Genomic DNA, 24233 nt, shown 5'->3' with positions numbered 1-24233 from the left:
TGAGGACAGTCTCCCCATCCCAAACAGCTTCCCAGTCATTGGGATAGCCCCATAGGTCTTTCAATATCACGCCCTGTGTTGGCTGTGATATACAACAAGGTCTTTCTGACACTCCTGCATGGTCTTCATATTCTCTACTCGATTTTAATCACATAGTGACAGCAGAGGCACAACTGCAGAATTAAACAGTACCAGAGCAGAGGGTCTCCACCAGAATCAGCAGACTACTTCTGAGGGGTCCAAGAAAAGGTTACAAGGAAAACCAAGCCAATCCTCAGAAGTTTTAATTCACTGTAAAGTTGACAGTGTCTTTATTAGGTAATTATTTTTAGCTCTGTGAATTAAAACAGATTTAAAAAGTAATTCTTCTGAGGGTAATGCCCAGAAAAATGAAAACAAACTCTAAACATCTAGTCATGATTCAGATAAAAGTTTTTCTTCTGTCACTGGCTGAAATTGTGCCTGCTGCAGTATTTCTTGACCAGCCAGTATCTTTCCTCTACTTCTAATACCAATAATCTGGAAAAATTATATAAAAATCAGAACCAACAACTGACAGAAAGGTGTCCTTTAGAGTCCCTACACCTTAAGAAAGAATCATGGTTTTTACAAGAACATTAACAGTATTTGCAGTATTTCCTCCTCACCAGGGTTATACTATGCAGTGGCATAATTTCTAAGATGTTCATAAAACCCAAACCTCTTGCTTGTGTTTTGTAGCAGAAGCTTAAAAGAGTGGGTGATACCAAGGTCAATATGTTTCAACTAAGTGGCTTTAGTTTCTAAATAACTAAATAAATTTCTAAATAAATTGAAACATTAAATATAAAAAATAGCAAAATCTTACTGTCAAGCAAATCTGCTGACAGACATACTGAAATGCTAACTTCATGAAGCAAGACACTTGATAATCCTCGTTGATGCCTCTCATTTATTGAGCTATACTACAATGTTAACTTGAATTTTCATGAAGACTTCAAACAGCTGGACAAAACACATTTTTCATGCTTTGCCATGCACAAAGGTTATGTTTTTCTGTTACATGTTTTTCAAAATACCTCAGGCTTATGATGCTTTTTACACTGATTACACTTGAAAAACAGTCAAGGCCTCAATGGTTCTGGCTACAAAGACACAGGAAGACATGTGCTACAGTTTATAAAGTAGCCAGTCCCATAAATCCTGAAATTCTCACTGAAGCCAGTGAAGACCAAACATATTTGTATATAAATTTCCCTGAAAAAATACCAGCAAAGATAGATTACTAATGAGGTACTTAAATATTGCACTTACTAGCTGAAAAAAAGTTTATTTCTTTGGAGTTCCTCCATCCTTCCTCACCCAAATATTGACACAGAATATATATTACCTCAGCTCTTTGAAAAAAAATACTTGGGCACAAGTCAGATTTACTAGGGATCACCAAGGGAGAAGGTAAAACTTCTCATGCACTTCAGCAGCTGTGGAAAGGACAGAAGATTTAAAGATACATTACCCAGCCAATATGCGCTTGCTAACAGAAAAACAGTTTCATCTCCTGAATTTCCTCTATAACTAAGGATAACAGATCCACCCCAAAGCACAAGGAAGACTACAGCTAAACCCAACAAGAGCTTATTGTCTTAACAAGCTATGTGAACACTGCCATAATGGAGGCTGGGGTTGTACTGAGAAAGGAGATCAACTGTGGAGTCTTGGCTAAGTAGAATCTCTTCAGCTTCAATACACTCATTTTATTTGCACATATTTTGGTAAATTTCTAGCTGGTTTGAATGTTCACGTCATCACTGGTGAAATCTACCCTACCTGAAATTCAATCAAAGACAGTTATGTCATATTATTCTTTATTTTGTCTCCTGGGACTGAAAGAGAAAACAAGAGTGGTTCTTGAAAAGGTCTCTCTTGCCACTCTGGTTGTAGTTGATGTTGGAATTAAGAGGGGAAACAAAACAAGGCAAAGCAAGCAAACAAACAGTAAAAGTTTTGTATCCTAAAAACACCTCTGTCTCTAGCAGCAGGAGACAAGTGAACCACTATCCACCCCATTTGGAATGAAAGGCATATCCAGGGAGACAACAATTTCTTAAGTCAGAATAAACACGTGAGTGAAAACTCTTTCTATTCTCTTCAGTGAAACAAAGAGGCTTTTTTATTGGTACCTGTTAGATCACCAAAATCAGTGTGAGATGGCAGTAGAGGGAGCAAGCAGCCCTTCATCCCATTGAGGAACTAAAAGTGTCAGTACCTGAGGGCACCGTCAGCCTTTGATGACATAGACTACTCTCAAGTGGACCTCCATGCACTCTGCACCCTGGTTTAAGGCTGGGCCTGGCCCCCTGCTTTCTGCCTGAACTTTGCTGCAGGTATACCTGTCTGCAGCCCTGCTTCTGGCTTCATCTCCTGGACTGACTCATGCTGTAGGAAGCTCTTCTTCTGGAAAGAGCCCTCATATATGGTGTAGTTTGTACCCAGTTCTGTCTTTGGCCCCATCTCCTGGGTGGCCTTCAGACCCAAAGCTGCTGCTTTGTCCCCAGCCCTGTCTTAAGCTCTTGGATGGAACTGTTACCGCTGAAGATGAATAGATCACGCAGACACAGGTCGAGGTGCGGTGGAAAGAAGAAGAAAGTTTATTTTTCCCCCCAGGATTTATAGGCTCCTGACCACGGCCAGGGATTGGATGGTCAGGATAACAACACTTTCTCACTGCACTGGCCATGAGAGATGCCCATCACAAGACGTGTAACAGAAAGAATGTACACATATCTATGTTTACAGTTACTGTCCTGAGAAAGTCTTTAGAAAACTATGTTAGCAAGCTCAGAAGCTGAGTTTTCAGGGCAACATGGAACCTCACTGTTCCATCTCGCCTGGGAGTGTCAACAAACCCTGTCACTAGGACCCAGCTCTGCCTGCCATGCTCAGACCCTGTGGAACCATCAGTGGTGGCACTGCTGCACTGGTGTCACCCTTGCCTTGTGACTTGCCTCAGCTCCCAGCTCTTGCTCTACCCTCACAAGAGGCTGGTGCATAGCGGTTGCAGGAACAGATTTAAAAATCAATGGAAACAATATTCAACTCTTGTAACTGTCAACTGTACGGGCCTTTTCTGGGAAGCCCTCCAAGTTGTCCATAATCAAAACCTAAGTTGATTTCTGAAGCCTTTAAGCATGGCCTTCAGACAGACCTTGGCAATTTGGTGTGGGCCTTGTATCAACAACCTTAATACCAGATACAGTAAATATAATCTGAGAGACTAACAGGGTTTTGTAATATATTAAGCACATGAATCATTTTGTGGAAGAAGGTGAAAGAAGGGAAGACTATGTGTCTGCATTTATAGAAGAAAACCTAACAATAATGTGTTTTCATCTTCCATATTAATGGAGGGGGGGAAGCTCTTTATGTATTGAACGCAGCATTCCCCAACCATGATATTCATTTAAAACGCATGATGAATAGGGTGAAAAGGGTCAGAGTTAAGCCACTCAATTGACAAACAGATGATACATCCAGAAGGGAGGAAAGTGCCCCCACACAGCACCCTAAGTCATGCCCTTCTGCTTTGCAATTAATTTTTGTCTCTGTTCAGCTGTGCTCGTGTTTCCTATTGCACAGATCTCCAAAGTCCACTAGGGGACAAAGTGTGCTTATACGGAGGACAGGATAATGAGGTTAGTAGGTGTTGCTAATCTTACATGGTCTTTACACTTCATAGTGCCTACAATTTCAGATAGCTAATTCATTTTTGAATTCATCTTTAATACTCAACAGGCTCATCTTCAGCAACAGCCAATCCTTTAGAATGATGTCAACTGTAACTGGCAAAAATCCACCAAGAATGTGCCAGTTCTCAAACTTCAGACCAATAAGCTAATTAAAATGTTTAAAACCAAATCCTGTCCAAGCACTAGAATTCATCCCTATTGCATAAATGTGGCACGATGCCATAAAGACACATCATTTAAATAAACCAGCACACCTCTGGAGATGCTTCAATGACAGGACCTCAATGGAAATATTAGGTCAATTCTACAAGTTTCAGAGTCACTGGTTTACTGTAATCTTCTCCAGACATGGTGACTGCAAAGGAATACCTGGCAGACAAATACTTATTAGAACTCACTAACAAAACAGACACAGTAAAGAACCAGAAAAAGTTAAAATATAATAGAAGAGAAAAGAAGTTATTTCCCCTCCATTTCTGCTATAACTAAACGGAGTTGAGATATCTCACAGGAAAATAGAGACTTTTGGGAAAATAAAGGTTTTTTGAAAAGTAAGCTACAGGCATTTTGGGACTCACTTTCTGTAATTTAACTGTGGGATATTTATGGCATAGGTAGGAAACATTAAGACATTAGTCTTAAGCAATTAGTATTGCTAAGGATGAACTAAGCACATATTAGCACAAGGAAAGCCTAAATTCTGCTTTTAAATTAATAATAATAACTTAAATTTTCCAATAACTCTGCCTTCATATAGAGTGAAATGGATTCTGCATGGACTACCTGGCTGTATATTCTAACTGCATGATCCCCTTTTCATCTCCTATAATTTCTACATTTTTGCTGTCTTTCCCAATTTTCTAGCCTTTGTGTCAATGAAATCAGTGTGGTGCAGTAGCAATTTACTGTGGCTGTAGCTGAAGTCAAACATGACCCTTTGCTCTTCTAGCTATGATGCCACATATACATTGACGCTAGTAGATTGAAGTATTCCATTAATATTTTGACTATTTCACTTATTAAAAATATTTATCGATTTCACACAAGAAAATTATACCACATCTCTGGAAGTACACCACTATTCAAGCTGAATAGAATGCTAATGTGGTAACTACACTCATCCATCTGAATCTCAAATTTTTGTGTAATTTACTCTTTTTAAAATCTTGAGTTTGCAAAATTAGCTGCAGCTTCTTCTACCACTTCACTCTTCACAAGAATGTACTGCAAGTATAAAAACATGTATCACACATTTTGAGTTATTTTTGTTTCTTTACTAGTCTCTCTGCAAATGTCACCTGCAACACTGACAAAAAGTTTACAGGAGACAAGATTTAGTATTTGAATCACACTGGAATCAGCTATGATAACAGGGCCACACCAATGACATAGGTCATACCTCTCTTCCAAAACCCTTTTATCTAACCAAGGCCCAAGGACTCTTGTCTCTAGAAAACTCAGGGTTAGGGTTGGGTTGTGAAAAAGCATAAAGCTGCAGCGTGAGTGGCTGCCAAAAGAAAGTGGGAGCTGTGTGGAAATCAGCCCTGGAAAAAAATCTTTCATTTGGGCAACATTATCAGAGCCATTGCATTAAAACTAGGGTAAAGTTCAGCCTCTGGTTGACATACAAAGGAATTTAGAATTGTAGCATGTATAGGGATCAAAGAGACCAAAGTCCTTGTTTCAGCATATCTACCTTTCCTCACCATCTCAGCTACTGTACAATGGAACACAGCACTAAGGACCAGCTCCTGCAATCTCCTTTCTATAAACCCAGGCTACTTGACTAAGTCATGAGCTGTTCCATCCTCCCTTCCCTGCCCCCTGATTTTCTGCATACTTGAAGCTGTAGTGGTCTACTCATATAAAGCAATCTGAGAAATCCATACAGCACCCTTTAAGGCATGAAAAAGTATTTCAACCAAATTTGTTCAGCACACATACAGAACTACATCATCTCTGTTCTTTCAAAGAAAAAAATCTAAGAACCTTTCACTGGACCACATCATTCCTCTTTCTACTGCACTGATTGTAGGAACTTCCACTCCTAAGACAGGATTAACACTTTTTTAAGTATATTAGTACCTAAAAATTATAAATATCATGGGAGGCTAGATTTCTGTAAGTTTTCTGTCAGACATCTCAGCAGAACAGTGCTTTTTTTTTGCTACATTAGAGTGCAGTATTCAAACATATATACTAAATAAACTCCACAAGAATAACCTTCCCTCACTGCTCATCCAGACAGAATTAAGGGGGGGGAGGGGAAGTAGGTCTCCTTTCCTTCAGCACAGAATTTTGACCAATCCAGTATTTCTATTTTTAATTTTTAAATTACATTTATGTTATTTCCTGTGGATATAAGTCATGAATGCAGTTCCAGTATGCTGGGAGCAACATAAATAGTTATTCCTGAAGGGATCTTACAGATGTTATGCACGGGTCAGAGATTCTGTGAAACTCAAAATCTGAAACTTTAAAAGCTTTTTAGCCCACATCTTTCCCATTTCTTTTCAAAGGCAGAGTTAATGGATAATGAACAACATTGCCCCCAATTTTGCCCAGAAGGTATGGAAGTAGTAACTCCATCTAAATAAAGTAATATTTAGCAGTAAGCAACCACCCAGCCCAATCACAGTTCCAGAACTGTATCAGAAATTCCTTCTTGATCTAAACTAACTCATCTGCCACTTTATGCTGACAACTGTACAACTGAAGAACAGAGACATGAAATTCTTTGCTCTGCAACTCTTTATAGAGGGATGACGGAGGAGTGCAACTTTGCACTGCAACAAAAAAGTCTAGCCCTCTCCTCCACCTAATACCATGCCTCTTTTTTGACATGACACTGCTCAGAAGGACTCGAGGTCTTCCCCTCACCAAATCTGGACATATCAGTCCGTAAAAATGCAAAAGATTGTGCACCTACCTTTGATCACAGTCTGGTGAAGGAAAATACTCATCAGTTGCTTCACTCAGGAACAAGGTTCTGTTTTAAAATAAATAAAAAAGAGATAAAACAAGACTTAAAACAATCTTTCCCTCCCTCTCTCTTCCCCAGCATTAGCCGTCAGCAGTGTTGGTAAACATTTACTTAGCAGGCGCACCTTGGCTCTCCACAGCCAAGGTAATGATTACATTACACTAAACAGGGCATGAGGACACATTGAGGCCATGACAACAGCCGTGTTGGCAATGACTAGACAATGACACAGGGCTGCACTGCAGCAAGCTCAACTGTGCAACAATCAGAAAGAGTGAGGCAAGATGAGAAACGACAAATGCAGGGGGGGAAGGTCCCCCCAGTCAACAAAGCAGGAGCCTGGATTTAGAACCACAAAGGAAAAAGAAAGTTCACAGAACAAGCAAATTCATTATGAGCTGAGAGAACTGGAAATGCCAGCACAATCCAAATGGGATTTCTCACACCTGCTTATTAATACTGTTGTCTTTGAAACAACCAACAAAGTAAACTATAAGATATTACCTTCTTTTGTCTTGGCCACAGCTAAATCAGTTCAGTAAAACTTTAATGGTGTGACAAAGTCTGTGTAGTCTATTCTCCAAAGCCTTTACAATTAGGTATACTGTGAAACAAAAACAAACCTCCCCCAAGGAGGGAGTCACACCCTTCTCCACGCCTCTGCCTGGCTGGCGATCACAGGGATGGAAGTACTTTATGAAGCCAACTGGAGCTCAGGGAACGTGTGTACACACACACTGAGACAGGCACACCGAGCAGCTCGCCAGGGAGGGCGTCTCAAGAGTCACCAACACCTCAAGGGATGGCACAGACTAGACTGCTGTAATTTCACTATACCTGTTGGACAGCCTCTGAAACCAGCTCTTTCCCATCAGTTGTGCCACAGATACACAGGTAGCTCTGTAGCCTTCCCGTTCACACAGACCCTGATTCAGCAAAAATTCTGACCTTTGAGTTTCCAATAATCTTTAGTACCTCTACAGCCAATTACTAAACAAGAACCACACTTGCTCTGCCTGTAAATATAGTGAAGCACACCCAGCTCTCTGCCTTCCTCACATAATTACAAGAGCAAAAGTTTATACTTTTTCCTGGTTAGATAAAGATCAATTTAGTAAAAAAAACAAACACCTATCCTTCTGCAGGACACAATTTTTCTCTTTTCTTTTGATTCATATTTCTTATCTTCCTTCACTAAATAGCTTGAGAAGGCAGAATAAGAAGCCCAGCATGCCTGGCCTCCACAGATCCCAAAACACCAGGGTAAACATCAGAGCAGCCAGATGCAATCACGAAACAACTACAGAAGATGTGAATGTTTGATTTCACCATAAAAAGAACAGACAACTAAAGAAATGTTTTTTTCACAGAACAATCCAGTAAGAGTCAAATAACAGTCAAATTAGGAAGTTAATTATTAGCAGAATTTATAAAATTCTACCCTCATGGTAGTTGGTAAGACCCACACCAGCAGATACTCCAACTACTAGCATTTAATAGAAGTTTCCCATAGGGGCTGGCTCTTGCACTCTCTGATGTAAACTATTACCAAAGTGCTGATTTGGAACAAGATAGAGTATCACTCTGATCTAGTTGGTTTTACTTTCCAGAATACAGAAAACTTGAAAAAACCCAAAAGGACTAGCAGATAGCAAATGAAGGGGAGACAGAGAGGAATGCAAGCTTCAAATAATTTCGTCTTCAGCTTTTAGAAATGCAACTTACTCCTACTCACAGAAACTCAGAAAACTGTTATAGCAGTGAGGTGAAGAAACTGCTCTTTGTGCCACAGTTTTCCAGTAAGGCATGTCAAAACAGATACAAGTAGAAATGCAGCAGAGCCTGATAAGAAGGTGACAGAATTTAATGCCAGCTGAATGGGGTAACAGGGAATTTAAACTGAATGCAATAATTGCTAAGTTGCCAGTGATTAAGCACAAAGAACAGAGCAATACTATCAATCAAACAGAAAAATCTATCAGTAGAATGAGGCTGGAATTGGCCAAATCTGATTTCACTACAGGATTTATTTTACAGAACCTCAAATTAAAGGAGCGGTTTAAAGCAACACAAAAGGGATGACACTGTTGTCATTTCCACAGAAAGCCAACTGAGGTTGGCAAACGATTTCCCATTTCCCTCCTCCATACCTACTGTTGTGCCTATGTTGTGCCTGAGAAACAAACAGATCTGAATGTTTGCAAAGCCCTCAGCACAAAGTGTACATTACCACCATTATCAACAGCTGCTTAATACCAGCTCTCAAATGCTTAACAGAAGAGGCAACCCCACATTTCATCTCTAGGCATCAAAGCGTTCACTAATGGAAATGAAACTCTGCCTAGAACACACTTAAGTGATTTTGGAAGGATGCCATTAACTCTAGAAGCATCGTATCTTTTCCCATGTTTTTATTTACTTGCAAATTTACCAGCCATAACAGTGGAGTGGGAAAGCTCAGGAGCTTGTGTGCCAGCCAGGCAGGCTCCTGCAGGAGCTGCTGCTAGTCAGGGTGTGCACCGTACAGAGACTCAATAAGCAGTGACATTCGTATTCCTGACAGTTTTATTTCTTCAAACACCAGTCACACTGGAAGTTTCACTTTACTTTTCACTCCAGAATAAAGGCCAAATCTCAGTATAACAAATGCTGTCTGGAAATCCCAGCACACATATGAGAGCACGTGTGTGGTCCCCTTCACCATTATGAGATAAAACAGCTTTCAGGAAAATGAGAAGGATGCTTGAGTTTTTTAAGCATAAAAACCTTAATATTTACACTAATCAAATACAACAGGGCCCTCTTAGTCAGAAGAATAGTATTCACACGGGAGCCCAACCAGGCAGAACTATTTTCCCATGAAGATCTTATCCTCAGTCTGGGCAAACAATCCAAGTCACAATAGACATACAACAGTTCTACCCGGTATATCTCTGTAGTAATTACACCAAAGAAACATGACTGTCCTTACTCTAAAAATATTAATCATTTTAAAAGCCCAAACTAGAAGCACAGTGAAAATATATAATGATAAAGCATACATGGGGAAAAGAGAATGTAGCTTGATATAGTCAAAATATCCAAGCATTTTCAGAAATATGACAATAGAAAGAAATACAGAAATAGAGAAAAGGAAACAGAATCGAAAGCCCTGCTTACCAAATGGTGGAAATTTTAGTTAATTTTTGCAAAAAATGTAATACAGAGTAAAACCCACAGCCACCTGAGGTCTGTATTTCTTCAACAGATACTTTATATAGAATTGTGCAGTTTCGCAGTTCAAAGCTGCACAAAGATAAGCAAAGACACAGTTGGCTTTCTAGTGGATATAGGCAGTATGGAGGGATTGCAGCAATCAAACTGGAAAAAAGGAAAATATACATAGAGAAAAGGAAAGACAAAACTATCTGGGAATGAGTGAAACCAAGGAACAATTATCAGAAAATGCTACTGTCAAACTGCAAGTGCTCAAGAAAAGGAACATGCAGAAAACTGCATTCACTGCCAGAATCTCCAAACAAGTGAAAGAAATGGAAACTAGGCAGCAAGGGTATACTTGAAGTGGTTAATTAAGGATATTGGACATCAAAACACATGAATACATTTATCTTAACATATTTATTTGAGACTACACCTGAAATACTGCATCCAGCTCTGGAATACTCAGCACAGGAAGGACATCAACCTGTGGGAGCAAGTCCAAAAGGTGGAAGACCATCAAGGTGATTACAGGGATGGAGCACTTTGCTGCGAGGAAAAACTAAGAGAATTGGGATTGTTCAGCCTGGAAAAGAAAAGACTTTGAGATGACTTAATTGTGGCCTTCCAGTGCCTGAAGGAAGTCTGTAAAAAACACAGAGACTACTTACAAGGGCATGTAATGACAAGACAAGGGAGAATAGCTTCAAACTGAGAGCAGGTTTAGATTAGATAGCAGAAAGAAATTCTTTACTGTGAGAGTGGCGAGGCACTGGAACAGGTTGCTCAGAGAAGCTGGGGATGTCCCATCCTTGGAAGTGTTCAAGGCCAGGTTGGACGAGGCCCTGAGCAACCTGGTCTAGGTGGAAGGGGTCCCTGTCCATGGCAGAGGGGTTGGAATGAGATGATCTTTGAGGTCCTTCCCATTCTGTGATTCCACGACAGCTCCTTTATTACCCATTCACATACATCCAGCAGAATTGGTTTACAAAGGGAAATGTTTTCTGAGACACACTGAAGCTCTCAAGTGAGCTTGCATTTTTCGTAAGAGAAAGCGGTTTAATTTTCAAAGTTCTAGAACTGATCTCTTAAATTCCTCCTCTCCCTCTTGTATGAGGGGTTGTCTTCCATGTAATTCACCAGCAAATTTTTCACAACAGAAACAGCAGAATCATCTGATAAAGGAGAAGCATCAAGGTCACAGCACCCAGCCTTCCAGAGTCCAAGAAGTGTCTGGCTAACATTCTCAGGCCCCATGATGTGATTCTTGGGGCTCTCCTGTGCAGAGTCAGAGTTTGACTATACTTGTGGGTCCCCTCCAACTCAGAATATTCTAAGGTTTTATGATCACTTTGATAATGTAAAGCAAAGGGCCTAGTACAGTTCATCACTCATCCAGTACCCAACTTCAGATCTTGCATGTCCTTATGGGGCATTGCCTGGCCTGTACACAAAAGAAAGGATTCCTCCCAGTACGCCTATTCAGGGCATGAAAGGCAAGTGGCCCAGGCCCTGTTTGCCATCAGCATGACTGTGCTTGCTTGCAACCTTGCTGCTCTGAAATGCCCATGACCCTGACTTCTTCAGCTGTCTGATTTTCAGAAAGGCCAATGCAAGCAGTGAAGCTTTAAAAGAGTAATGCTGTCTTTGCCTCTGCCCTTTTCTCTCCTGCTATCAGCTTAGCTGTATGTCGCAGGACAAACAAAAAAAGCAAACCAACTGCAATCAAGGTCAATGGGGAAAAAGCTATCAGTAGCCTTCTTCCCAGTGCTGCAACCTAGCAGCTAAAGTCACATCACCTTTGTGAGAAGAAATTTGTAAAGAAAGGGGGAATGACTACAATATTACGAAAAGATCTCTCCTAGTTCTGGTTTGTTTTTGCTCTCCTCAGGTTGTAGGAATGAAGCAGCCTTCTCAGCTGATTAAGCTCCATTGCTACTATTCTCTCTTCCTTTCCACTTCCACCCTTTGTGACTGTTCTTTAATGAGCAAAAAACAGTCTTGAAGAAGGAACAACTATTATTTATGTATTAGATAGATAAATCTTGAATGACTGTCAGTTTCCATCCTGCCACAGAGCCACTGCCTCCTGGCAGCAATGCTGTAATTAAGTTGATAGCATTGAGTATTCTCTGAATTACTGGGTTAAAGTAGTAGAGCACTGTATTTAAACCTTTCACCCCATTCAGATAATTTAAACAATTCTGCTAATGGCTTGTTTAGGCTAATCGTCCTCAAAGCATTCCAAATTAAGAGCACCCAAAAGAACTAAAGACATCTAGTCTGGTACTAGTCTTTCCCTGGTCCTAGTAAACCATGGCTTACATGGTCAAAGCAACGCCTTGTCCCTCTGCACCTGTCACAAAGTCATTGCCTAAGAAAAATAGCATTAAAAAAAAAGCAGCTAACAAATAACCAGATTCATGAAAGGCAATCATGTGTTGTTTCCATACAGCCTGAAAACACCCAGGTGCCCAAATCCCACAGGAATTAACTTAATGTCAACCAAAAGCTATGTAAAGGTTTTGTGCCTAAATGGGGACCCCCAGTGAAGCTGACAGCTACCATGGAGAACTTGAAGAGGAAGAGAGTAATTTGCTTATCTCGTTTTATTCTTCCATTAAATAAAGAAAAGTAAGCCAGAAGCCTCCCAACTTCATGTTTTGCTTTTATCACTGTCAATATTTGATCTGGACAGTGCTGCCTCTTCAGGCTCCTTATGCTTACTTTTACCACTGTCTTTTACCATAAATGACGTGCACTCTACATTGCAGAGCAGATTCCTCCAATATCTCAGATGCTGTTGGGAAAAAAAGTATAAACAGCTCCTCGTTTAATCTCACCCATGGGCCTATAATGATACGAATCTGCAATTCTAAATTACAACACACCCCCACTAAGGAATTCATTAAAACTAGAATTAACATTGTTCATTTTTATTAAGGATTTATTTTTATTTTTTTTATAAAAAACACATTTGATATGACAGTAAATACACGCTGCAATAAAGAAAATGGAGTTTTTCCCACAATTCAATTTAAATCTGCTGTTTAAGTAACTTTCCTCATACGTTCTCATTTTTCCTCTACTTTGAGGTTCATAGTAGTAATCTTGAAGATACCCAAAAAGTGGCCATGCCACAGCTGGCTGTACAGAAAAGAATGTATAATGAAAAGAGATAATCAAATAAACAAAGTAAAAAAATATAGATAGTTTTCCTGGATACAAACACACAGACCTGAATGAAATCCATATTTGGAAGAATAAGTATAATATCTTGAAATCAAATTGGGCAAGACTTGTTGTAGTTTGCTTGTATCCACACCTGTTTTATTTCCATACATGGAACAGAGAAAACAGATTAAAAAAAAAATCATGCTTTTAGGGGAGCGAAGGGAAACACAGAATCAAGACTTCCTACCCAATTACTTTTTACATGTTTGCTTAATATTCAGCCCCAAATTCAGCTTAGCCAATGCTCAGAAACAAACATATCTTCAGGATTTTCCTCACACTTCAGGTATGATAACCCTCTTTCCACAGAGTCTTCTCAAGCTCTGCTCTCACTGCTACTACTTTCCAAAATGCCCAAATACCTAATTGCTGATGATAAAGATTGCAGGTGCAGTCAGTCGATGAGGAATGTTGAACAGACCCTCCTCCCTCAGGGCTCCCAGCTGTCACTGAGGTTGACTATACAAATGCTCAAACCACCACCTAACCTTCTTACAAATGGGAACAGACACCTGATCCACCCAGAGCAGTCTCCACTACCATATATGCCTGTTTGGAAGTATATTTAAATACACTATTTTACTCCATCATCCCTCTTCCTTTATGTTTTCTGGTGTGCAGAGGTAAAAGAATCTGCTGCACACACCTATTTTGAAAGACTACAAATGATGCAGTTGCTTGATCCTATTGTACATTATGCCCTGAAAAAAAATATTTGCATAAATCTTTAATTTTCTTTATTTGTCGTGAGAAATAATACAGATTATAGCTAATGGGAGAGCAGTGCCAGAGCAATTTGAGGAGAGCATTATCAATTCTTTGAATGCTAAAGGTGCAAGGACTTGGCTGCATACTTTTACTTTGAAGTCAACAATCTGACTGTGGTTGAATTGTAAGGAAGAATGGCATCTGAAAAAAGGTACACATGATCAACCAACCTGAGTTCAAGGAGCACCATAAATGCTTTGAGATTAGCAGTCAGAAAAGCCTGCAGATTCTCTGGGACACTGGGTTATGATCAGGGAGAAGTGTCAGTACTTACAGATTGACTCATGGAAGCGCGACTAAAGCAGCTCTGTGTGGCATTGTTTGAGAGCCACTGACCCAGAAAGGCACTAAAGTAAAGCTGTACATAACACTCCCAATGCCGGCAGCACTCAGCTCTGTGGTCTTCTGCTGGAAGGGAAACACTGCATGAAGCTCCACAATTTCATAGTTCACATAAACAGCTAAAGGAGCTTTTGTGCTTGCAATGAAATGAAAATTTCTGCTCACCTTCTTAATTTCCTTTCATATCTCAAGTTAAAAGCTCTCTGCTGACATCGTTCTTTCTCTTCCCCTGTCTTACTCTATCCTTTCACAGTAATTCTGAGTCAATCAGATTAAATTCCCTGTGTTTTCATGCAAACATCTGACTTTCCTGGCCTCACTGGAATCTCAGCAAAGGCCCCCCCTCCCACTCCTCTCATCCCAAGACATTGAGGCATGCCCAACTTTCCCTGAGCATCATTTCGGAATAAGGCCATGCTTGTTTTTTTAAGAGAGGCATCCAGCCAGCTGGAGGTTTCTTTATGGCTTCACTAAGTGAAAAGCCTTTTAGACTTGTAGACTGAGCCAAAACCTTGACCTACCATGCCCTTGTCGGGCCAACAACATTCTTCCACTACTTGAGAGAAAAAGTACATGAACTGTCAATTTGGACAATGCACTCAAGCACATGGTGGGATTCTTGGGGTGTCCTGCACAAAGACAGGAGTTAGACTCCTTGATCCTGATAGGTCCCCTCCAAGTCAGCATATTCTGCTATTTTATGGTTCTATGATTCTATGCAAAAATCATGTGACATTATGAGTAAGTATTATCACTGTATGATACTATCATTTTTTCATTAGATAAAACACAGAAAGATCCCATGTGCAGGGCAAATATTTTTAAAGACTTTGAATCAACTCTGCTCCATTTTAAGGCAGTTAGAAAAAGTATTCAAAAGTAGAGGATTTGGTTTGAGTTTCAGAACACATTCAAGTGTCAGTGTGAGAATCTGATCAAATGCTTGTCAGAACCATCAGAAGTATTTCCACTGAATTCAACAAGCACAGAGCCAGGATCTAAATTTATGTTACGTCAGTATTAGAACATACATTTACAGATATAAGCACCATGCTGTATACTACTATCATAATTTTTTTGCATGTAATTGTCTAAGCATTACACATGAATCACAGCAAAGGGTTTGGTTTTTTTTAATAATATTAAAAAATTCTTTCTCTTTTGGGACCCAGCCATAACCCATTCTTATCTCTGTAATAACATAGATTTTCATCTCACTAATCTTCTTCCATCCTCAATACAAAAAGAGAATTTGCAAAGTGGATGACTAACCAACCTCCTTTCAGTAAAGCATCACTCTTGCTTAGGTGTTTTGACACTCCTAAGCTATATTTTTCTACTCATTTTTTTGAAAATGCATATTCCTTTTGTTTCCCTAGATTTACAAAAGACAAAGTCAGAGACAATGCTCCATTTGAGTTACCTCATAAATCAGCAAAAACATCAGGGGAAACTGTCTTTTCCACCCTAGCAGTGCAAACAAACTTGTCCAGCCTTATTTAACAGACCATCTTGCTGGTGAACTGCATAACCCTTACACTGTCCTGAACACATCCACGCTCCCATCAACTAAAGCAGCTGCAATTATAAAGCTTTTCATGAGAAACAGTTTGGGTTTTTTTTTTGTCACTCCTTCCCTTCATCTTAACTACAAGTCTAATTTGAATTGTATAAACCAAAAGAAAGTAATTTCCCAAATGCCAACGCTCAAATCACTTTGTACTTCCAACCACCATTCTCACTAGGCAAAGGCTCTGCCATCTCACCCTCACCCAGACTCAAGGGTCTGGCTCCTCACCACCTCCGCACCACCCTCACTCTGGTCAAAAGAAAAATAGAGCTGTTTAAATACAACAGCATTTAACCCTTCTGTCAACAGAATAGCAGAGCTTTCCCTAAAACAAGGTAAGTATAGTTTTTCTGATCTACAGGACAGCAAAACTGAGGAAGAGAGCACAAGCTCGGACACTCACCATGTCAGCAGCAGAACCGGGTACCTGAGAGCACAGGAATACAGTTCACAGGCTCTAACCATTGCTTTTTTGCCTCTTGAACACTATTTTGTGACCAACCAGAGCATTTCCCTAATTTTCTGCCTCACATGGAACACAGGCCAGACTGTGTGCTCTCCAAGGCTCCTGGCATAGGCCAGGGCTAGGTGATGCTCTCAGGGTTGTATCTTCCAGGTGCCATCCTGTATCACCACAAATACTAAATATCCAACATTTAATGCAGGTCACCTCAAGCGTAAGGGAAAAGGCAGATTTTGATGAAAAAAACCAACTTCCCACTAAAAATCATAGTTCCTTCTTTTTTTTTTTCCTAGCACCTTCTTTCCTGTTCCAGCTCACCCTCTGTTTTAATATTTTTCCTACCAAACAACATCCCACACTGCATCACAAAATTTAGAAAAAAAAAACTTCTGCAACAATAATAAGACTGATACCTTCTTACCTAGAAGAGCACAAGTAGTTCTAATAAAATCAGATTTTAGAGGTCATCAGAGCCATCTTTTCCCATTTTCAATGGCAGCTGGATGAGTTTTCTGTCTCTTTCACTCCCTTTCCTGTCTGTATCTCTGCAGGACTCAAGCTAATAAGCTTCCCATTAATGAAATGACTATGCCAAGGTACTGGCAGATGGTCCTATGTTCCAAGCACATTTTCCCATTCCCTCCCTCCCAGAAGTCCTATTCTATAGACAGTGTAATCATCACAAAAACATATGCTCCCTGACAGAGAGCTTCCCTCCCATTATCTCTGTACTCTAGGGGGGTGCCCCCGAAACCTCAGTGACACAAAGCATCTCGCTTCCTACTCAAGTCTCAGTTTCCTATATGCCTGAACACACATTCACCAGGTCATGGCTGAAGCACCTGTACAAGACTTAAAATCCGTATTTTTCTGTCCATGATACTGCCCCATAGCCTAGTCCATTTCTTAGTGAAATGCACATAAAAAAAAGTATTTATGTAAGTAATATATAACTGATATTTTGTATGTGCAACACTTTCTTATTGCTTTACTTACAAGTTCCTAATAACAGTGCATGAGCTCTTCTCAAAGATGAAAAGCCACAGTGTAATTTATTATATTGGTTACCAGGAAATCTCTTGAGCAACACTTTCACTTAAATGCCGAGTCAGTTACTAATTGGGTATCTCATATATCTTAAAATAATCTGTTTGTTTCATCTGCTGGCTCCCTCTCCCCCACCAATTTAATCAGATTATTGTGATTGATGAATTCATTAATACAGTCATTGTATCCTGAGAGAAAGGCAACTTCTGCAGAGAAAGCTTCAGGAAGGAAGAGCAAATATCTCCCTTTTGCACACACAGATGCATAAATGAACGCTATCAGTTTCCCAGATGTGGGAAGGACTGCACAAAGGATATTTCTAGACACTTAGGATCACTGTAGATGGCTCTGCTGGAGCTCCACAGAGAAGATGAGGGATATGGTGGGCACAGACAGGTCATCATAATGTGAAGGGTTGTTTTAGCTCTCAAAATTGACTCCAAACCTTCTAATAAATAATTTATTTAGAGAAGAAAAGAAAAACTTCATTGTCAGTTCTTCTCTGCATTTAATCCCAACAGTTCTGAATAGTTTTTCCACACTGCAAATACAAAGTAGAAATACAAAGTAGAAATACTGCTAATACAAAGTAGAAAAGCTTCCCTTTAATCTTTGCTACCTCCTTATCAACTTCAAGTCAAAAGTCTTCAAAGTAAGACCTTTTCTCAAGCCTCCTAACACCTTAAGTCACTGATTGTCATAGGGAATAACTTCAGCTTAGTAACTCCAAAACTATCTATGTTACAAAAGGTGAAAGAGTTAAAAAGCTTGATCATTTTCAAGTGAAACAAAATCAAATAGGTCAAATGCAGGCAGTAGTGGACAAGGAAAAAAAAGAAGTAAGAAATATTTGTTAGCAAGGAGTAAAAATAAGATAATTTTATCCTTCTGTATCTATCATCATTCAAAAAATAAGGAAGCCAAAACACTTTGATAGCACATTTCCCCAACCTTCCTAAATACTGAAGGAAAGGGAAAAAAGTAAAGAATTTGGCACTTACCAGGAAAAACAGTAACTACAGAAGAGCATGCAAGATCATTGCTCAAGTTCCCAGGAGCTGAGGAAGATTATATAAATGACCTCTACCTGTGATTACTAGATGCCTGGAACTGTATTCACTTTCCCTTGAGCCGAAACTTGATCTTTTTCTAGAAACCTCATAAACCAGATGAAAAACATGTCTTAAAAGCATTGTAAGACACCAAATTCCTAATGAGGAAATCTAGACTCTACCTTCTGCTGTCTGTCAGAGCAACAACCATGGTGACACTGAGAACTTGAAGATCAAAAAGGCTCTTGGTGAGCATTTGTTAAGTGAAGAATTTGGATAAGGATTACTTTGGGAGGACAGCCAGTCTGATAAACAGCAGGCAAACAGGAAAAGCTACTTGTTGCAGGGAGAAATGCACAATAGGCTTCCAGAAACTAACCAAAACTAACCACACCATTCATAATTAAAGCAATTTATTACAGTTGCATGGCTTCACACATTCAGGAATGTATTTCCCCATTTTTAGTCTGGGAGAAGCATGCTTATTCATGAAAACTGAAAGGAAATACATAGTAAACAGTTTTGAAAAATTTAAGAACAAATTCTTGTGAGAACGGAACATTTGATATGGCATTATCTTGCAAATGTCTCCAAATTCCTCTCTGGTCACTGTGTGGGCAGCACATTCCCAGAGCAGAGAGCAGGGTAGGCGGGAGAAAGGGGACTGTAAAGCTATTCATGAACAGAATTTGGTCTTTTCCCGCTGAGGTTCACTAGGGACCTAGTGGAGCTGTCGGGAGGACAGGGGAAGGGCTGTGTCCCTCGGGAAGCGAGAGCACAGGGAGCCGGCACACGAGCCCTGACACCCCAGGCCTGGAGGAGGCCTCGCCACCCCCTGCCCACACAGAGCCTTTGATGGCCCTGTTCGGGTATGGGGCCCTCCACAATCTCCTTTGGACGTGCCATGCATGATCACTCAGGAGGAAAGTGAATGCAGCACAACCGAGTTCTTACATGACAGGCAGCCCTTTCCCCATCCCCTGCACAAACAAAAAAGTAAAGTCTCATCGTCTAGACTACCCCTGACCCCAGCAAAGCTCAGGGATGCAGGGAACAGCTCCCTGAGCTGGAGGAACTGAGGAGGACCGCAGAGACCCTGCACTGGCTGTGCTGACAAACGAGGTCTATGGGCACCGAGCGCCAGTGGAATCAGGTCCCCACATATGTCACCACCCACCTTGCTGCTGCAAGCACAGGAGCCATCCTTCGGCTTCCTGCTACAGGAAACATCAGAAAATGCCCCAGCACACAGCACGTTAATTTTCACTACTTAGAATCCTGGCAGAAATATAAACACAGACTTTGCACTCTCTAGGGAAGGACTCTGCCCAGTATTTTCCTCTCAAGGATCTTCTGCCAGCAGCCCCTCCTTTCCCCCATTGACCAGTACCCTCTGTAGCACAGGGCAGCTCTATAACCAAGGTAATGTGAGAAAGCAAGGTCTGTCTGGAGCTCTGAACACAAGGACAGATTTTGAAGCTGTCGTATGAAATAACATGCAATTGCTGACAAGTGGATGATAAGCCCCAAGTCTGTAGCAGATAACTACTAGTACAGGCTGCCTATGGACAGAACAGCACTGGACAGTGCCCACAAGGCACGGGGCAAAGGAAGAGGGTGGGGAAAACACAGCTGGAGAATCTTGATAACTGGTTTATCTGTGCAGCCCATCGTTAGTCCAGGTATCCCTCAAAGCTGAGGGAAGTGGAAATCACAGTCTGTGAAATAGACCTGACCTTTTCAAAATGTTCTCCCTGTGAGAGACATAAGATACATTCATACACGGTAGACTGCAAAAATGGTAAAAGTGAGTTTTTGGGGCCTTCTGAGTTCAGGGTTAATTCCTGTCCCATTTTTAGACCAGTACCATCTGGGGCTCAAGAGGCTGATGTAGTATGAAGAATAAATATAAATATAATAAATACAATAAATAAATATATAAATAAACAAATATAAATAAAAGAGAGAGAAAATTACTCTGCCATGTAAGAAGAGAACAACCTAACAAGCAGAACTGAAATGCAGTAGAATGACAGAAGTCAACAGGCTGCGATCACAGTGGGCTACAAACCAGAACACATCACACTAATAAGGTAGGAAAAGATTTGTCATATGCAGAGGATTACAGAGAGTCTAATAAAAACATTTTCTATTAGGAGAAAAACAGAATCTAATTCATATGGAAACAACTTTCATATCATACAAATCATGGTACAAAATGTAGAACAGAAATTCAAAAAGAATGGCATGTAACACTGACGTAAAACAAGCTATTTGATAAAATCACAATACTGGTGAACAGAAAATACAACTATTTGAACTAATCAAACATAACAGTAGAAAAAGATTTCAAAGATTTAAGTCACAAATGCTGTACTTTAAAGATACTTAAAGACATAACGGTGCAATGAGTTTTTGCTTAATAAATCTGATTTCTGTAGCTTACAAATGGGTTTAAATGAAGGATTGGGGCTTTTGTGCTGTATTCATGGAGCATCCAAAACAGCTAGCACCTGACCTGTGGAGGACTTTGTGCACTTTGGCAATACAAACAAACTGTAATCCCAATGGTAATTTCATATATACATGTATTCTTCTCAGAAGAATTAAATTATGAAGAGGAAACATGAGGACACATTATATTTAAGCAAAGTATTAAACAGTGAAAATTATTACCACTCATACTTCTCATTGAACAGGGTCATAAATAAATTACTACCTCAAAAAATGAGGAAAAACTAGACACCTTAATGAAGGTCCATGTGTGCTCGATAAAAAGCAACAATAAAACTGTACATTAAGTTATATTAAAATGTGTAAGAAACTAAGAGATGAGTAGCACAAGAACTAACATGTGCATTCCACTGTGAAACACTGTTCAGTTCCGACCAGTCGATGCTAAAACAACAAAAGAACTTTGAAGTAATGGATTGAAATTGCTAATTGTCAAAAACAAAGAAAACCATCTGAAGTCTGTTGGTTTTTTGTTTGCTTTATTTTCTAAAATCCAACAAGCGGTTTAAGAAGCACTTGAAAAAATCCTCAACAGTAAAGAGGAGAGGCTGGTCAGATTAAGAAATATTAATTTGGTTTCCTAATAAAAGACCAAGGGAATATGTAATGCAACTCACAGACAAAAACGTGGGTAATTCGAGATTACATAGTTACACATCATACACAATTATCCTGTAGTGCTTACTGTGGCATTACACTCATGTTAAGAAAATTATAAAATATTAATATTCGTAAGTAGAATATCTGAATTAGAACAATAAACACTCATCAGAAAAAACAGAAACACTTCCATCCCAAGGAAAAATGTAACAATACCCATCTAGGAGAAATGTAATATAATAATTTCCTACAGAAGTTTTTTCTTAAACAGAGCTACCATTAACAAAGGAAAGACTTGGAATCTTGATGGACAGATGATCTGATCCACTAACGAAAATGGAAAAGACATACCAGCAGCAGTTTCATCTGCAGAAAAGATCATATAAATTATATCACTGTAGTTAGAGTGATAAAAAGTCTTATGAAATGTGCCACAGAAAGGCAGAACAAAGAGCTTCTAGCTGAAGCTTAAAAAAAGACAACAGAAGGACATACAGTCAAAAATGTAACAGAAGGTAAGATAACTAATCAACAATACTGGGCCAAAATTTTTAATATCAAGGGGGTTTTGTAGGCATTTTGAGCATTTCTAGAGATCTTTCAAATATGGTTTAAGGATCGAGACCCTTAAATATGAGGGACAGACCACTGTTGGTCCTGCAGCAAATATGATGAGAGAGAAAACAGAAATTTTTTTGTGTGTGCCACATGCTGTTTACCAGTAATGTGGGTGGCTTGTGTCAGGCAGGAACAGCTTAAAAAAAAAAAAAAAAAGCCACTGAAATACCACCAGCAAGAAAATAAACATTCTAACCCTCTGCTCTCATGTTTTCATCTTTGCAAGTATTCCAGCTTCATAAAGACAAAGTGATCTTCCAGGTAGTTTGCTCCATCACTTATGGTTACTTTTCTCACCTAAAATGACTAAGCTGGCACCATGTCTTATGGTCTCAGGGTACCTCAAGGGCTGGCTACTCCAATGGAGAAAGAGTGGAGACCCCAGGACACTTATGGGCCACATTCTCACCATATCTGAACATGGTGGGCAGAGCTTTGTGTTGGTGACAAGGTCCATGACAATCCCAAGCAAGGAGAGCGATGGAACAGGTCTAAGGGTCACCCAAGCATTCAGTTCATAGCAAAAGGAGATGGAGTCAAGGACTGAACAAGACCTGGGTTTGTTCATCCAAGGCTGGAGACAGAAGAGGAGGCAGCCATATCTGCCATGACACTCAGGCTGGGACTGAAGGCTGAGGCTTGAGCTGAAGGGAATCCCTGAATTCCCAAGTAAACAAGGGCACAGGTGGAGGGCCAGAATAAAGTTTTTCAGGACACTGGTTGCTTTCAGCAAGCTCTGAGTGCAAGAAAGGACTGAGGACATCTGAAGGAACAGACAGATGATATGCCAAAGATCAAGGGTTCACATTCTACTGTCCCCATGGGAATATACATAAAATTACAGAGCTCTGAGAGGTTTTTTTACTCCTGGAAATATATATATATATATAGATATATATATATAGATAGATAGATATATATAGATATATATAGATATAAATATATAGATATAAATATATAGATATATAAAATTACAGATATTTGAGAGCAGTTTTCTTAAAAATTACATAAACACATTCCCACCAAAGAGGGTGGGGGAGGATGGGAGGTGTAGGGAGTTGGGAAATACTTCTTTCCCACTTTACCTGCACTGGAGTGCTCTCCTGTAATTGCTCGTTCAACCCATACTGGCCTCTTTATACCAGTGCAGTCTCCACTCAACTGTATCTTAAAAGGTCTGAAGCAGCATTTTGCCCCCAGCAATCACCATCCCAAGTGTTCTAAAGCTCTTGGCAATACAGCTGCACACCCTTCCTCAAGGCTCTGCTAATGTCTCTAACACCCTCTTCAAACACAGCTCAGGGAAGGGGAGCCTCACCTGCAAGAGAAGGCACTCCTGGAAGTCAGAAAGAGAAGAGTGAGGAGGTATGACATGAGCAGAGAATAGCAAACCTAAAGAGAAGATAAAATCTTATGTACTAATTCCTTCCACATGAGCAGCACTGGGCTTGTCTACATTGATACTCTTCTTTAAAATTTCCTGTGTTTCACTGCTGCCAGTGCCCGCAGGCACTGTGTACCAGCTTCCCAGACACAGCCTTTATTACGCCTCTATGCCACTTTGAATACCCATTCCTTTCTTTCCTGGGATTTCCTTGCTTTAAAACCCTTGACGAGCACAGTTTAAAATTTATAACTGTAAATACAGGCTTCCCTACATGTTGGAGGGAAAATCTGGGCCCAAAGGTATCATTTCACACATTCAATTAGGCCATGAAGAAAGGTACTGTGGATGCAAAAAAATAACAGTCTTCTGTGATTTGTTGGGGTTTGCCACATAAAACTGCAAATATTAAACTTACTATTAAAAATCATACACCTAATTTTTTTGGTCAAATCGCTTAAAAATGTAAAAGTACACAAAGCTGTTAGCAATGTTCAGCCAACAGTTACTACACACTGACCTCTACCTTAACTCAACATGGCTCCAACTTCAAAGCCTGCTTAAAACTATTTAAATACCAACATTCTTAAGCATAGCAGACATGCTGCACACTCAAATGGAGCCAGCATGCTGCATGTGAAATCCAGTTTCTGCAGTTCCTCCCCCTTATTTCCCAGGCTAAGCTTACCTGTTCTCCAGAGCAGGACTTTCCTGTTACATTTCTGATTGACAGCA

The 24233-nt window shown here is 40.0% G+C and overlaps 1 protein-coding gene across 7 annotated transcripts in view; it reads right to left on the bottom strand.

Annotated features, from left to right (window-relative positions):
• NDST2 (N-deacetylase and N-sulfotransferase 2) overlaps nt 1-24233 on the bottom strand; it is a 136530-nt gene that overhangs the window by 44851 nt on the left and 67446 nt on the right. For all 7 annotated transcript variants that reach the window (XM_088059541.1, XM_014250323.2, XM_088059542.1 and 4 more), the window contains exon 3: nt 6655-6714. The gene's annotated coding sequence lies outside the window, so the exon portion shown is untranslated. The remainder of the gene's footprint in view (nt 1-6654; nt 6715-24233) is intronic.

Source organism: Pseudopodoces humilis, chromosome 9 (assembly GCF_049639895.1).
Source record: "Pseudopodoces humilis isolate 2021_Gansu_Grassland_sample_001 chromosome 9, ASM4963989v1, whole genome shotgun sequence".
Taxonomy (NCBI): Eukaryota; Metazoa; Chordata; class Aves; order Passeriformes; family Paridae; genus Pseudopodoces; species Pseudopodoces humilis.
This window is presented reverse-complemented; position numbering and strand designations above follow the sequence as displayed.